Source organism: Musca autumnalis, unplaced genomic scaffold (genome assembly GCF_047663935.1).
Source record: "Musca autumnalis isolate F117 unplaced genomic scaffold, ASM4766393v1 scaffold_1, whole genome shotgun sequence".
Classification (NCBI taxonomy): domain Eukaryota; kingdom Metazoa; phylum Arthropoda; class Insecta; order Diptera; family Muscidae; genus Musca; species Musca autumnalis.
In genome coordinates, this window is record NW_027411644.1 from 146055894 (window position 1) to 146070631 (window position 14738).

The 14738-nt window shown below is 32.9% G+C and overlaps 2 protein-coding genes and 1 long non-coding RNA gene across 4 annotated transcripts in view; 1 reads left to right on the plus strand and 2 right to left on the minus strand.

Annotated features, from left to right (window-relative positions):
- LOC141387543 (E3 ubiquitin-protein ligase RNF181 homolog) overlaps nt 1-14738 on the minus strand; it is a 140032-nt gene that overhangs the window by 106497 nt on the left and 18797 nt on the right. For both annotated transcript variants that reach the window (XM_073957425.1, XM_073957434.1), the window contains exon 2: nt 7603-7658. The gene's annotated coding sequence lies outside the window, so the exon portion shown is untranslated. The remainder of the gene's footprint in view (nt 1-7602; nt 7659-14738) is intronic.
- Nucleotides 1-14738, minus strand: part of fray (oxidative stress responsive kinase frayed) — a 97673-nt gene that overhangs the window by 64136 nt on the left and 18799 nt on the right. The window contains exon 2 of the mRNA XM_073957353.1: nt 7603-7658. The gene's annotated coding sequence lies outside the window, so the exon portion shown is untranslated. The remainder of the gene's footprint in view (nt 1-7602; nt 7659-14738) is intronic.
- The window catches only part of LOC141387574 (uncharacterized), a 64406-nt gene that overhangs the window by 37909 nt on the left and 11759 nt on the right, over nt 1-14738 (plus strand). The gene's annotated exons all lie outside the window — the stretch shown is intronic.

Consider the following 14738-nt stretch of genomic DNA (forward strand, 5'->3'; position numbering starts at 1 on the left):
CGTTGCTGGCCCTTGAAACAGTTTTGCATCGCAAATTAGTTGGGATATGCAAGTGAATATCAATAACAAGTAAGAACGTCGTTAAATTCGGCCAGGCCGAACTTGTTATACCCTCCACCATGAGTTGTATTGAATTTTACTTCAATTAGTTTCTTTTCGTTTATGAAGTAGACTAAATACTAAATTTCAGCAAATTCGGTAAAACAATGTGGCTAACCTTCAAAATACCGAAATTCGGGAGGCACCGTTCTATGGGGCTATGTGAAGGCGTGGACCTACAGTCTGTCGCAAAAGTTAGTATACACCGTTGAAACCAAAATGTATTAGGGATAAATATAACTATAACTTATTGAAAACAACAAACAATTAGTTTCATTTGATAGACAAGAAGGTTGTCTTCCGTAATAACAATTAAAAGTGCGCAATATTTGCATACATTAGCAAATGTACGGTTCGAATCCCAAAAAGACCAAAATTTATGTCGCAAAAGTTAGTATACAGCGGAGAATCCTCGTGGAACTGTGTAAAAAATTCTTGATATTTTTGAACAAAATGAAACTAAATCTGTACTTAAAATCATAAGGAGTTTTTTTAATTGGCTTTAATGGCAGTTATAGTACTTATAGTGACAAGTCCAACGTACTCTGGATCGTAAAATCCACAAAAATTGGTCATCTACAAATACAACAACTGTAGCGACAAAATTCCGGATGTTATGTCCTGTTTATGAATTCTAAAGCCATGAAATGCTCAGAAAAGCTATAAAGTTTCAATATGTGGTGATCTTGATCGAGTTTCGACTTGTCCTGTTTGAAAAAACGGGAATTTCTTGAAGTAAACCCATACTTTTGAGGCCATTGTCCTTTTGAAACATGTAATAATCCTTAATCCTTACACATAAGGACTTTCCTTTTGAGTTAATTTTCTCACAAATGCTGCCCCCTTTCATATTCCCACCAAAAGTAAATAGTAGGAGAACCTCAAGGTCCGTTGTAAGCGCTACAGTTATACTGTCCTACCGGCCTTATAGCAGTATCGGACATGCTTCTCGTGTCCCTAGTGTCTAATGTCCTACTAATGTCTAATGAACTACTTCTAACTGATTCATTTAGTTGTATTTTGGTCCTAAGTGAAGCGAACACAGCTTTTCAGAACGTTTTTGCACAATCCATGCGTTATAACAGCAGAGAAAGCTCTGTATTAAAATTTTAAATTAGCTATCATATCCTTCTGTGGTGGTGGAGTATCTCTGCGGGGTTACACCAGAATTTGAGGTTCTCCTACTATTTATTTTTGGTGGGAATGTGAAAAGAGACTTAATTTGTGAGAAATTTAACTCAAAATGAAAGTCTTTATGTGTAAGGATTAAGGATTATTACATGTTTCAAAAGGACAATGGCCTCAAAAGTATGGGTTTCCTTCAAGAAATTCCCGGTTTTTCAAACAGGACAAGTCGAAACTCGATCAAGATCGCCCCATATTGAAACTATAGAGCTTCTCTGAGCATTTCATGGCTTTAGAATTCATAAACAGGACATAACATCCGGAATTTTGTCGCTACAGTTGTTGTATTTGTAGATGACCATTTTTTGTGGATTTTACGATCCAGAGTACGTTGGACTTGTCACTATAAGTACTATAACTGCCATTAAAGCCAATTAATATACTCCTTATGATCTTAAGTACAGATTTAGTTTCATTTTGTTCAAAAATATCAAGAATTTTTTACACAGTTCCACAAGGATTCTCCGTTGTATACTAATTTTTGCGACATAAATTTTGGTCTTTTTGGGATTCGAACCGTACATTTGCTAATGTATGCAAATATTGCGCACTTTTAATTGTTATTACGGAAGACAACCTTCTTGTCTATCAAATAAAACTAATTGTTTGTTGTTTTCAATAAGTTATAGTGATATTTATCCCTAATACATTTTGGTTTCAACGGTGTATACTAACTTTTGCGACAGACTGTATATAGACAAATTTATGGACCTATAAAGACAAATTTATACCCGAAACGAAGAATAAATACCAAATTTCAGCCATTTCGGAGGAATATTGAGGCCACACCTTCAAAATACCGGAAATCGGGAGGTACCGTTCTATGGGGCTATATAAAGGCGTCAATACCAAACATCCTAGAAGTAACAGAAACGTCTATACCGAATCACGAAGATCTATCTTAAAAATTGCGAGCTGTATCTTAATTTCAAAAGACGGACAGACGTCATGGTTATACCGACTTAGAATTTTACTCTGGTCGGGTCTTATTGCTAAAATATGTACCCAGGGTTGGGGAAACGAAATCGTTCGTAAGATTTATATATAGCGCATTTAAAAAATAGGGCACAGGTGTAACCCGCTCCTCCGAAATTCAACAAAATATATAGCCTACTTTCACCAAGGGACATCCCTGTGCATAATCTGAAAATTACATGGAATAAGTACTTAGGGTCGGAGATTCAACAACCGTTTCCTCGAAAATTAATTTTCTGACCGATACTTTCATAACTTTTGGAAAAAAACGTTTTTTAAAAAATAGGGGGCAGGCCCCTCCCTCCGAAATTCAAAAAATATAAAGCCTATTTTCATCTCGGTTGTTCCTTGTATATTCTCTGAAATTTTCAAAAAAATCGGTTCAGCCGTTTTTGAGTCAATGCGGAACATACAAACATACACACATTGTCTTTTATATATAAGATTTCACCCAAAAGTTTTGGTCCATTAAACCCGCTAATAATTATCTGATCACCATGTTAAATTGCAAGCTTATTCTTTATCTCAAACTCAAATCATTCTTAAAATTTCGCTCCGATCGGAATATTACTGCGATCTACAGGTCAGCTACAAAGTCGGGTAAAATTGTGGGTGTGGTCCATTTCACACCTTTCGATCATAACTAACATCTACTGGGGTCACTTCTGGTCGGAACGCGACCTCTCCACAAAATTTTGTTATATTCGTTTAAAATTGAGGCCTGGAGTTTTATTACAATTGTTAATGGATGGACGGACACACATAGCTAGATCGCTTTATCTCGTCAAGATATAAAAAATGGCAAGGGGAGGGGGTCTACGACGAATACTTCGCGATGTTACACGGATATTGAACAAAACAAACTTATAATACCCTTTCCACATTGTTTCGTAAAGTATAAATATTTTATTTTAAAACGTCCGTAAATTGTAGGAAAAGGTCGTAAGTCCCTACAAAAATACAAAACTGTACAAGGAAAAGGTCGTAAGTCCAAAGACATCCAATTATCTCCCAAACGCGACGGAATTTTATCAAACAAAGTACAGGTATTGAAGCGGAATAAATAAACCAAAAATACTGCATTTACCACCATAATAAAATCTTTAATACAGAAAGCGCTGGAATGTTTTTTCTTCCTCCTGAAAAATTTATTGAGAGGGACTTACGACCTTTTCCGACGGAGCAGACGATATGTATGTATGAATGTTTTTGAGTTTTTAATATGTTAAGCATAGTACACACCGGCCAACAAAACTGACAGTCATCGAGGTCTATTTTGTTAAAGTCAAAGTCTAGCTGAATAATTACTTTCCTAATCTCTAAATAATACTTTACATATTGTATATCAAGCATTATTACCTAAACAAAAGTTTTTATTTGCCAGAAAATTGTAGCAAAAGTTCGTTGACTGTCAGTTTTGACTGATGGTGTGTACTCCCCTTTACAATATTAAAAAATGTCAAATACCAATAAACAAACCATAAAAATATGTACAAATAATTACAATTTTTTTCAAAACATTTTTTTCAAAGAAATTCAAATTTGTTCAAGAATTAAAAAATGCCCAGTTGTTCAATAGGCCCATACCTATATACGGACGTATACCCAGGGCGTGTGTGGTGAAAAAAGTAGAACACATGTATTCTTATGAGAACTACCGAAATACGTCGAGCGTATACTTTTTGTAATTTGAACAAATTCAACTATGACAGAACGTTTTGTATGCTTGTATGTGTGTGTTTTGTATTTTGAAAGCAAAAGCCCAACAAAACCTGAAATCCAATTAATTGCAAAGGAAAATGATTTATTTTACGAATGAAAACTATTAAATAAGTTTTGGTCGCGGATTTGGTGTTTAAATGTGATTTGGGACTCAACGTATTTGGGTAATACGGACGCTCAGAGAGCGTTGTTTTGGTAGGTTGGTGAAATATTTGTGTACGTCCCGTCGTTATTTAGGTTTAGCAGTTAAATAGCAATTGTCTACTTTGGCATAGTTATGTAACTAGTTACTCATTAATCCTGGTTACTTTACACCCAAAAATGGCATACAAAATAGCCTATAGCCCCCTTTTGTCACTGGAAATGGGCTTTCTTACCTATCATGTCAATTCACTAGTTACAGGTAATGCGGCGTGTAATATATTGACTATTTTATAGACTACCGATGGATAGTGTAATAGGCAATGTTTCTCTCTTGAAATCTCTTTTCAACACAATTTCTCTTTTTGAAAACAAAACAGAATAAATGTTTTGTCATTTTATATAAAATTTATTTTTTATTCTGAATTTAAAAAATCTTTTTGGTGCGTTTGATGTGCAAAAACTTATTGTTAAATAAAGATGCAACAAACGTGTTATTGGGCTAAATTAAAAAAGGGAGAATATTTTTAGAAGAATATTTGGTAAGTATAGATACTTTTTTGGGACAATACATTTTTTAATTATCTCATTAAACTTTTATGCATTTTATTTCAGGTACATCTGAATTATCTGAAGCACACTTGAGATGCACATTCCCAGGACCAAATAAACAAAAACAATATAAGTCCCAGTATCAAGGATTCACGTACAAGTTTCAATATCAGGGAATTTAAAGATTAACATTACATTGTCCTTTATAATATATGTATGTATATCCACGTCATGTAATTAAATAAAGCGTGGTTAGCGCATATTCGAAATATAAAGATTAACTTTTATACTTGTATAGTTTAAACTGGTATTCTGATTATAACTTACTAGTGATTTTGGCTATCATTTCTGACCACCGAATTGACTGGTTACTGGTAATGCACTGAGGAGACAATTGCCTTTCACATGACTATCGAATTGGGTGGTTACTGGTAATGCAGTGAGGGGACAATTGCCTTTCAATTGACTATCGAATTGGGTGGTTACTGGTAATGCAGTGAGGGGACAATAGACCCCTTCCTATGACATCCCCATGTTAAATTCACCAGTCTATAGCATTGCGAGTAGATTGGGTGGTAACTAGGGGTGTTTACCAGTAACCAGCAAAATTGCTAGTTATTCCCTAGTTACCCGAACAACTGGGTACTCCTTGTGTTTTTAAAAAAACTCACATATTTAAAAAATCCCATTGGCGTTAAAGAAGCTATAATTCATATGGGAAAACGGTAATTTCAATAAATTTAAAAAAAAAGTGTTAAACGGACCGAACGAGACAGATACAAAAGTACATATGGGCTGAAAGAGGGCACTCTCAGGCATCATTCTAGTCCACTAAATTTTTAATTTCACTAAAATTTAGTACCTGAGGAAAAATAAAATAGCTCAATCTGTGTAAACGCTATGGTAATTTATTATAACGGTTCTCAAAAAACAATGAACGCAATATCTGTTATAGTTTCCGAGAAATAGATATTTTCCAAAATTGCGACAAATTGTCGTCTTTAGGAGCACGCCACGCCTACACCTTCCAATATTTTCGCCTTGTTTTTTATTTCCTTAGTTTCAATATGTTTACTATTGAAACCTATATGTTCACGTTCAGAAGAGCAGGCGGCGAGACCTATGTGGTAACTCTGTAAAAGGCTTGGTTTTTCGGCATGACAACGTCATATTAGATGTCTTCTGTTTTGTGCTGAATTCCTTGTTGGTGATGTAATATTCTTACATAAAATAAAGTTGAAAATTTGTTGCTCGAGCGCGATGTAGTATTCGTCAAAGATAATTTAAATGAATATTAAATTTGTTATTATTTAAACAACAATATCGTTTGAATTGAAGTTGTTATATTTTAATAATAAATAGAAGAAACATTTTGTTAATTGAAAGCCGATATCGTTCGGAAACTGAAAAAAGTCCTTTTCATTTCTTTCTGTGTGAGCCTTTTTCCATTTTTTTTTGTTGTTGTTGGGATTTTGCTCAACTTGTTTTGAACGTAAACACTATATATAAATTAACAATCGGTGACGACAAAAAATTGGGTTTTGAAAATCCATTTCTGAACCACTGTGCACCGTTTCAAAATCTGCCTAATGCATAAGTTTTCTATTTGATGCTTATTTTGTGTGTATTATGCGTTTCAAGTGCGCCACAGTGACGTTTTGGATTGCAATACTTCGTATTAATTATATATCATTGGGATATGGAATAGGATCCTTAATACATTTACAAAGCAAATGACATTTCGGAAGTCAGCCCTAATGTCCCTGTTTGTCAGGATGTACAAACTGACTTGCTTGTAGGGATCTCTAAACAACTGCTAATAAAATGTAACGAACGGAGTGCTTTTTTCACGACTCCGTTGAACGTCACCCGATGTTGTTTAAATGTCAACCGGATGCTGAAGGAATGGAGTACCTTTTACGACTCCGTTTGAACTGACCAAAAACATGTAATTTATTTTGCATGGATATAAATAAAAACGTTAATATCCCAGCAAAATGTTTTAGTCAGTGCAAATGAGTACGGACAACATGGTGCACATTATATTTTAAATTTTAAGTCTTTTGCATGACTCTATAGAAGTAAATAAAGAAGCCTTTCTTAACGTGATTTTTGAATTTTTTTAAGTATTTTTGACAAATAAACATGAATTATCCAGCATTTCTAGCTAATCCTAATCACGTTTTTTTTCCTTTTTTGCGGTTTAGAAGTCTATTTAAAAAAATATATTTTGTGTATACAATAAATTCGAAGATATGGTTGCAAACCGGTTCTTGTCAAAATATGAACAGGCTGTAGGCATTCATTACTCTCTGTGTATGGCTTGGAGATTAAGCTGTTGAAGTACACGATGAAGTAGTTTAATTTTATTTTGCTGGGATAATCTGGGAATTGAATGCCAATTTACTACATTACATTTGCTCACGTGAATTTCTGTGTTACAATGCGTCATTACTGCTCATTCTTATGGTGTAAATATTCGTTGGGGATATAACTTGGCTATAATTTAGAAAATTATATTAATTTAATGGAGCTTGCATCGTTAATTTTTATTAAAGAAGTGCCAAGAAATCTGTGTTGAATGTGTTGGTTCAATGTTTAATTGGTACATATACTTTTTCTTGATTTTCTAAGACATCTAATTGATTTTTTAGCGTACATTTGTTAATTTGATTTAAAAATCAGCAATTTTAGATATCCTAGGATAATGAAAGTGATTAGTGAAAATGCATTTCTGATACTTCTTCATATAAATTTTTAAGAAAAGGTAAAAACGGATTTTGTCTGCTTTAAGATTAATTTTCTTGTATTAAACTTTACTTTTTTATGTGTACCCAGTCAGTCATGCATAAAACTTAATTGCGTATTCTCAATTGTATATTTTTTGTCGTCATTAACCATTCAACTATTGTTTTAAAACAAACTTACCTTTTATTTGCAACTGAGAATATCCGAATATGCAGTCGGTCTAAATGTCAGGTTATCTAAAAATAAACCAAATAAACAAAAAGCGACCACTTAATTATACTTATTAATATGCGCAATATTTTAATTATGTTTACATAGCTAGTCAAATGAGAAATAGCTTCAAACAGGCATACAGACCTCTAGGTGAATATGTATGTTAGGCAAAATGGAAAAAAATCAATATAAATTAGAAGCAAAAACTACAGACTACCTAATTAAATAACTTTAAAATATGGCAATAATACACACTGAACACTTAAAGTACAAACATTTTGTAGAGCTCTTCGTTCACAGTAAATAAATAAATTATATAGAAAATTATTATATTTTCTATTATTTGAAACGTAAGTAATGGGAGATAAATGCATTTATTTTAATTGAATAAATTGTTTGGGAATATTGCTTTTATACGAGCGCATAGAATGTAGCTTAAAATTCAGTTTATGTTAAAAAAGATATGTAAATAGATGTGTGAAAATATATAAAAGATACATTAATTCATTTGACGTTGTAACGACAGATATCCTTTCCGCGGATTTAGAAATGTTTACTTACAAAACTAAAAGCGACGTAGATTCACACTATGCTTATATCATCAACCAGAACATCCTAGCAAAAAAATGGAAGTAGTGCAATGTAGACTAGTTCTGTGCAGTTGATGCGAAAAATGATGTGAATAATGTACTCCATTCCCTACATTTTATACGTATTCGGATGCGATCCAACGAATGACATTCATTTGTTACATTTAAATGGATACTTTTTATAATTTGTGTTAATGTATAAAGTTCTTAATACTCTTTTTTTACACAAATAATAAATGCATTTTATTTTTTCTGGGATATTATTAATGACATTTTTATTGCATACTTAAACTGATTAAAAACACATTCCTAAGAATGTATCTAAATTCAATTCAAAGCACACAATCAAAAGACGTGCCGTGGGTCAAAAATGGAGTGCATCCTAGACGTTTGCTGTGGAAGCAAAATGGACTGCATCCTCGCTGCACCATGCGCACCATGCATAAAAAGATGTAGTCCGAAATCACTTGCACTCATAATTCAACATTTTGCTGGGTAGATACATACCTACAAACAGAGACATAATTCTTCCAAAGAAAACAAGTGCATTAGTTTCTAAAATTTTAATATAAAATAAAAAATACAACCAAAAGTTGGAAACATTGTTACGGTAACTCACGAGAAGAAATTTTCTCAATGAAATGCTTTAGAAGTACATGCCGAAATCTCAACTGGTGATAGGAAGACACTATAATAACCCCTTTAGTAGATGAAGCAAGAACATTTCAGCTTGGATTAAATGGAGAGAGGTAGAAACAAACTCAGTTGCAATTGAATTTAATGAAAAATTTTCATAATTTGTGTTTATTATTTATTCTGGAATATTTTGCAATGGCTTGCATTTTTATTGCATCTTTGAACTGAATCAAAACACATTCCGAAGAGTGCCTTTAAATTCAATGCAAAGAAGTGCATAAAAAACGTGCTTTGGATACAAATTGGACTGCATCCTATTCTACCCTAAAGGGTTATTTAAAATGCGATTCCAAAGGGCTAGTTCAAATGCAGTGCTAACGGAGTGCATCTTTCGGTAGTCACGCCCTTGTAAAAATCATGAGTGAAAAAGCCCAACCGTTAGCTAAAAATATTTCGATAGTTACAATTATTTTTTTAGTACTTATGGAATATGTGCCAAAATAACTCCGGTTTTCTGAAAAAGAAAGAAGCAACTCAATTTTTGATTCGCTCTTCTTAGGTGAAGTGTATTCCACTAGGGGCGTTCTGCTTTGTCCAAAAATGGTAGTCAGAAGTTGCAAGATCTCGACTATAATGAGGAGATCAAAATTTCCCATCCCTTGTTTTCTGAATAGTTTTTGGCCGGTCTTCCAAATAGGGGTTGATTGACTGGTTCCCGGACTTTTCATACAACTTTTCGCATATGAAGTTTTCTGTGAAAACCACCGAATTTCCTGTGCAGATTGAATGAAATGCTATCGGATGATTGTAAAAATCCTGATTTAGTTATATTGTATTCACAACCAACATTATTTGCCGAAAACATGATCCCATACGTTTTATGGCCCCAAAATACATAATAGCTTTGTTCCTTTACTTTTTTAATGGTAAGAGTGGTAAAAGAGAAAAGTGTCAAAATTGCTCTCTCATGAACATTTTTACCAGAAAAGTAAAGGAACGGAAAAATGGTTAGATCTGGCAGCAATGTCAAAAAGAAACATAAAAAATCAATTTTCGTCTTTTATTTCACAGTTTTTAATTTATTTTCGTCAGCGTTCGACTTTTTCTTCTGTTTTTCGACCATCTTCTTTTTCACTGTGAAATAATCGTCAAACAAAAGTCGAAAAATCAGTTCTGCCATTTTTTACCTGCAGAAATTTTGCTGGTAGCCTGTGGTAGAAGAGAAAGCCATTTCCGCTCTCTCTCCACACTCACTCTCTTAAAAATTGCTTCCAGTTTTACCACTTTTCGGGGTTAAGGGACGCTTTGCAGGTTAAAAATGGTAACAAATGGTAAAAATGGTAACCTCAGGTAAGTAAAGGAACACAGCTAATATGTTTTAGCTTAACCACAATTTACGTTTTAACCCTTCGTTGGACACCCATATTGTTTGTCACATTCGTAACACATGAGTCTGGCCAGACCCATATAATTATTTATATTTCTTAATAAACTTAATTAACATTTTCGTATAAGAAGTTGTAGAATGTGTTTAAAGGATCCTTATCTTACATAAATAATCCTTATTTATCAAAAAACACGAAATTTAATTAATTTTATCAACTTAATAAAAACCGGCGTATGCTCGAAAATCCTTTTTATATATCATTTTGAAGCACTATATTTTATTTTGGGGTATTATTCCGAATGAATAGTGTCTATTTTATAACAATAACGATAATATCAATAGGTAAATGATGACATATATCCTAAGGAGTATCTTCTAATTCATATGGAGAATCCTATATTTGAAGCTATTCAGTCCACAAAAATTGCAGAAAGGCTTGTAATGGGTTTAATTTGTCCAGTAATGTGTATAATTGTCTAAAATAAAAATCTAACCCTATTTGCAAGCGATTTTTTAGGCTGTGGTACATTTATTCACTGATTTCAAAGCCATCTCCAATTTTAGGAAAATTTTCCGAAATTTTTCAATAAAAAATAGGTGGGGTCTGGCCAGACTCATGTGTTACGAATGTGATATGTATGTCAAAAAATCCTTGCAGCTCCTTTCCTGTTGATCCTTTTGACTTCATGTTTCTGTCGTTGGAAAGGTAAGAAAGTTTCATGAAGCTACCTGGAATCTCAGGTCTATAGCTTTATCGTATACCAGTTTAAAATGCAAAATAAAATAAAAAAGGCCTGGCCAGACTCAGGCGTCCAACCGAGGTTTAAATTGTTTATTCGTTTTGTCTACAACAAAATAAGACAAAAAACTTGTGTTTGCTTAACGCTCGTGTCTTGTCAGTATCTACGCTCTTTTTGGGTGACTGTTTACACAAACTGACTTGTAAAGAACTGCTTGAAACAGGAAATCCCTGGACATAGTTTTTAACTAGGTATGAAAATACACTGATGTGCGAAAAAATAGAGGCAATCAAGTTACAGCACAGTAAGTGAAGTGTTTTATGCTAAAAACAGTATTCAACTAGTAGTCGGCATGACATGGTTCAGTAGTCGGCATTCCGTATTTTAGTAAATAAATGCTATAAGTTGATCATTTCTTTTATTTTAAACAACAAAAGACGCACTTTTAAACAAATAAGCCTTATTTTTTTTTTTTTTTTTTTTTTTTTTTTTTTTTTTTATAAAATATCGAACGTTCCCACGCCTCACTTTCCCACCCCTGCCGACCGAGGGGGCGTCCTCCCCTTTCGTGGGGATCGCGTACACACCATGATCCGCATCATGGTGGCGTATACGAAGGAAATTCGAAAACCAGCTACAGAATCTACTTCATCAGCCAGTTATATATTAAACCATACAAACTACTAGTTATTTAAAGATAAAATTATATTAGATTTTATGACTTCGAAACTCATGCAAAAGTCCACATTATAGTACATGGAATTAAAATCAGTACACATTTTGCTAAGTGGTTCACACATCGAATAATTGGTTCGGTGAAAATCTATATATAAGAATTGATAATATCTACTAGGTCTAAAAGGAACATTTATTCTAATAGACGATATTAAGAAATCAGACGGCACACTACCATTCAATACTTTTAAAACAAACATAGTATTCAACATAATACGTCTACTTTTTAATGTAGGCAATCGAATTAACTTTAGCCTGCTAGAGTATGAAGGCAATTCAAAATTACTATTCCAATGTAAACCTCTCAATGCAAAAAGTAAAAACTGCTTTTGCACTGATTCGATTTTATCGGAATAGATTCCATATAGCGGATCCCATACGACAGATCCATATTCTAATATAGGTCTTACAAGGGAAGTGAATAATTGCTTAGTTATATATGGATCAGAAAACTCTTTGGCCCATCTTTTTATAAATCCTAAGACTCCATAGGCTTTATTTAACATAGAAATTACATGATTGTTAAAATTTAATTTTGGATCCATCAAAAGACCAAGATCAACAAATGATTCTACAGATGATAGAGCAAAATTATTAATATTGAATTGCCTCGTCAAAGAAGATGATCTGGAAAAACACATATGTTTACATTTATTCAAATTTAAATCCATACAATTTATTTTGCACCATTGAAAAAGGTTATTTAAATCAGTTTGAAGTAAATCAGCTTGCATCAGAGAATTATGAGAAATGAATAACTTAACATCATCAGCGTACATTAGCAATTTGGAGTACATTATTGAACTTGGCAAATCGTTTATAAATAAAAGAAAAAGAACCGGTCCAAGGTGACTTCCCTGTGGAACACCCGACGGAACAAAAATCGACTTTGATAAACATCCCTCAAACAGAACAATTTGAGATCTATTTTGCAAATAGGATGCTATCCACTTGAGTAAATTTGTATTGAAGCCTATATAATCTAATTTATGTAGCAGAAGCTTATGATTGACTCTGTCAAAAGCTTTGCTAAAATCTGTATAGATTGTATCAGTCTGATAACGCTGAACAAATCCTTTTATTACAATCGATGTAAATTCCATCAGATTTGTTATTGTTGAGAGACCACTGCGGAAACCATGCTGATATGGACTTAGCATGGGTTGAATTTTGATGGAAATTACATCCGTGATTAGTTTTTCAAATAGTTTAGGAATTGCACTTAATTTTGCAATTCCTCTATAATTCGAAACATTTGATAGACTGCCAGATTTGTGTAGAGGAATAATGTAAGATTTTTTCCATAAAGTTGGAAAATGACCAAATTTAAGGGAATAATTAAACAGTTGTGTTAAAGGAGTTGATAATGTAGCGGAACAAAACTTGAGAATTATACTGGGAATCCCGTCAGGGCCTGGACTTTTTATTGACTTTAAAGTTCGTAAACTTCTGGAAACGTCTTGAGTTTTTAAATAAGGCATACTTATTTGGTCCATCTTGGATAACTTATAAGGGTAAGGGTCTCTAATTTGACAAACTGCACTTGAATAGGTTGTAGTAAAGAATTTTTTAAAACCTTCAGCTATATCAGAGTTATTTAAAAATTAAAAATTCTTGGTCATTGAATTTCAGAATAGTTGGTTTAGAGGAAACTTTTCTTTTCAAGTTAACAAATTCATAAAAGGATTTTGGATTTGATTTAAAATTATCCTTAATCTTGTTGAGGTAAAGATTATACAATCTACTGGACTCTAAAGTATACTTGGATCGAGCAAGGGAATAATTGGCATAGTCTATAGAAGAGCCAGTTTTTTTATATTTCCGAAAAAGCTTATTCTTGGAATTTTTTATGGACGAAAGTTCGGATGTTATCCATGGATATTTACCGGAGTTTTTCATTCTGACATTAGGGACACACTCTGAGACAAATTTATTAAGGATATCATAAAATTTAATTATTACAAATTCAAGGTCTTCGTGACTCCTACATAGACATACTGATGTCCAGTCTACAGAAGAAATAAGGGAGTTCAGCTTTCTAAAATCGGTTTTTTTAAAATCAGGAACGGTTTTCATTAATTTAGAATGAGTTTCTACTATGTTATTATTTATCATGGATATACATAATGTAGGGTGATGATTGTCTTCAGGTGAAGAAATTGGAAAAATTCGGGTTATTTCGAAATATTGTGTAACATTTACAAAAGCTAAATCAAGAATTCTATCATAGCTATTAATTATATTATTTATTTGATGAACATTGAGGTCACAAAAACAATTAACAATCTCAAATGTATCTTGATTTGTATTTGCGTCGGATGTTAAGGGAGTTAACGCTTCAGAATCAGGCAGTTTAAGCCACTTAACAGACGGCATATTAAAATCGCCAAGAACCAAAATTCTATCAGAATCATTCATGTTTTTAATTACTGAGTTTATTGCTAATATATGCTTCTTATAAATATCAAGTTGTGATGACGGAGGTATATAAGAACATGTGACAAATAACTTATAATTACCTAATTCAATAGATGTGGCAATAAATTCAATATCAGAAAAGTTAGGTTCATTTAAGTTAGCGGAATATTTAGAATCAACTGCAATAAGGACTCCTCCGCCTTTTTTATTAATACGATCCTTTCTAAACACTTGATAGTTAGAACATAAAATCTCGCTACTTAACACGGATGGTTTTAACCACGTTTCCGAAAATACAATAACATTATAATCGAATCCGAAACTATCAGTAAATAAGCGAGTTAATTTTGTATTTAACCCTCTTACATTCTGATAGTAAATAGAGAATGAACTAATTAGTTTTTTGATAATGTAGACTGTCTTTGAGGCAAATAAGCTACATTATCTGTTCTTTCCACAAATTCTTTCACAAATGCTTTAACAGGCCAAAATTCCTTCGATATTAGTTGCATAAAGATATTATCATTCACTACAACTTTAAAAGAGGATTTATTTCCTGAAAATGCTGATCTAAGCTTATAGCACTTTAAAAAGTAG